The following is a 2,892-nucleotide window of genomic DNA, read 5'->3' as shown; positions in this document are numbered from 1 at the left end:
ATAGCACACCAAACGGTGACTCGTACACTCATTATTCATCTTATTTCACAGCTCGTTTTTTACAATCCTCATTGGTGTTGGTGTTGTAGGATGTTGATTGAAAAAAGGATTTAATTGTACATGCCCTCTTCATCGTGGATTTCTAATTTCTTGGTGAGAATGAAATAAAATCGACTAATTAAGTAATACTTTCTCTGTCCGAAATTACTTATCGTAGAAATGGATACATTTAAAGGCAGGGACGATGTGAGGAGCGACAACGAGGCCAAGCCAAGACTTTGTCGAAGATCCTGTGGACATGAATACAGGAGACGGCCATCCGACCGTAGCAGCATATATTCAAAACATCTGGCTAAGCATTTAGCCAAGTGAACCTACTGAAATAACTGAGCAAGGCTATTAAGCACACCACCATGGCAAAAGCCAACTTTCCGCCAAATCTAAGCATGCCATGCAATGGCTCCGTCAAATTGTGGAAGCCAACCTTCCGCCATCAAATAATCTAAGCATGTCATGCAATGGCGGAAGCCAACCTTCCGCCGCCAAATAATCTAAGCATGCCATGCAATGGCGGAAGCCAACATTCCGCCAAATGATATGATCAACTTTCACCAAATGCTAATTTACTTGATAAAAATACTAATTGGCACCTTCCATCAAAATGAAATATGTAATTCAATACCACCTTTCGAACATGCTAGCTATCTACTGCAATTAGCACAATGAATTTCGCTAAATACTAGTCATCATGGATGGACGCGGAGTAGAGACAGTACGTGGCGGCTTTTGTTGGTTATATGTAAATGTCCGGACTCCCTTAAAGCTCCTCCATATTTGTCCTTGTTTTACGAAAAAATATGTTTCGAGACCATGCCGCGAACCAATACAAGACCGCGTTAGAGATGGCTTCCGCGGTCCGGGCACAAGTTTAGGATCGGCGATAGATTGGCAAAGCGTGGGTGGCCAAATTGCGATCTCTGCCCTCTTTGCAGGACGGTGCAAGAATGCGGACCTCACCTCTTCTTCAAGTGCCGCTACACCCGGCGTCTTTGGTCCTTGGTCATTGAGAAATTCGTCATGCACGGGCTTGACACTTCCGCTTGGCCCATGTTCGATTTGGGTGACGAGTGGTGGGCAAGCACCTGCGCCGATGGTACGTCGAACCGCCAAGCCAAGGCCTCCCTCACTATGCTCGTCTCATGGATGATTTGGAACGAGCATAATGCAAGAGTGTTTAAGCATAAGAGTGCTCCACCGCTAATCTTGCTCTCCTCCATCTCTACCGAGGCCAACCTTTGGGTCATCGCCGACGCAAATAAGCTAGGGTCTTTTATTTCACGCGAGTAATCCGCATGCCGTGTTTGTTGGGTGTCCTGTAACAAACTCGTTTCTATCTTAACTAATGGATGAGGCAAAGCTTTTGCCTCCGTTTCAAAAAAAAATGCGGTCCCAGGAACATGTGTAAGAGCGGAACACAACTAACAAAGCATATTTTTCTTTCTTCCCCACAAAGAAAGAAGGGCTACCAGGTATTAGGGTTTCTTCGCCTACCATCGGAGCCATCGTTGATCCGCCTCACCACCTGTGGCTTTAGGTCCATGGAGACGTGGTGGGTTCCTAGCCCATCCCGGCGGGAGGGCTCATGCTTTGTTTTTAGGTTTTTTTTATAACCTATTTAGCGTTTGTGTCCTTCTTAGGAAGGCGAGGCGGCGACGACTCTCTGGAGATGAAATAAGGTTCACCTCGCTTAGCCCGTGTTCTGGCGATTTGTCTTGCATCATCGGAGGGCGTGTCGAGGTGTGTCTCTAGTGGATCTCACGGGATTCGGTCGACGTTTGTCTTCGGTGGATCCGCGTGGATCCGGTCTACGTTCATGTGTCTACAGATTGGATCATTTCTAATCTATGTTTCTCTTCATCGGCGGCGGTTATTGTTCTGGTGTGCTGGTTCTTTTGTGGCTTAGCACGACGACTTTCCGACTATCCATTACAACAAGTTTTATCCAGCTCTGATGGCACGGGGAAGGGCGATGATGGTGACGTGCCTTCGACTCGTTTCAGTGTTTGCAGTCGTTGTGAGATGGTCCCAAAAAGAAAATGGAGCACAACGGGACGTCGGGAAACTCCAGGTTTGTAAGGTCAGGGGCCATGACGAAGCCCGGCCCTGCCGCATCATACGATACGAGCGTACGTGTGCAGGTGAAGCCAAAAGTATAATTGGCCGCTTGTGTGTGTCACACAGACCTCCGTGGATACCCAGGTGCTCCTCCGCATTTTGACTCGGCTGTCACGATGCATACGAAGTCCGTGTAAAGAAACACGCACCCAGACCCAATCATCGTCGACGACACCGAAGAGCAGTCGGAAAACGTGCGGTACATGGAGGCTGTACGCACGGCTCCGAAGCTTCCGCCGTCGCCCTCCTGCCGCCCGCCCGCCCGCCCGCGGCGCGGAGTCGTGGTGGTGGTGCTACTCCGATTTTGACCCCGCCCGCGTGGTAGTAGCGCGTACGTTGCGTCCCGTCCCGTACCACCACCGGAGACGGGTCCAGGTGGCCGTGAGACCGTACGTCGAGGTCAAGGTGCGGGCGGGCGGTCAAAACTGTTAAGGATTAATTAAATCCTAATAATCAATGCTTAGGTCGGTTGTTTAGTTTAGCAACCGCCAGTTACCGACTATGTAATTATCGCCTTTGTACATGGGTATAAATACCCTATTCTTCAGTCAATGCAATCACTGTTCAATCCATTCGTTCCTCGCTCTCTTTTTCCTCTTTACACGTTATCAGGCACTCTGCTCTTGATTAGAGAAATAGGCCACAGCGGAAGAACGGCGGCGGATGCACTCGCGCATCGCAACGAATCGCCGGCGACGCAGTCGAACCTCTGTCTAT

This window comes from Triticum dicoccoides, chromosome 7A (genome assembly GCF_002162155.2).
Source record: "Triticum dicoccoides isolate Atlit2015 ecotype Zavitan chromosome 7A, WEW_v2.0, whole genome shotgun sequence".
NCBI lineage: Eukaryota > Viridiplantae > Streptophyta > Magnoliopsida > Poales > Poaceae > Triticum > Triticum dicoccoides.
Note: the sequence above shows the minus strand (reverse complement) of the source record.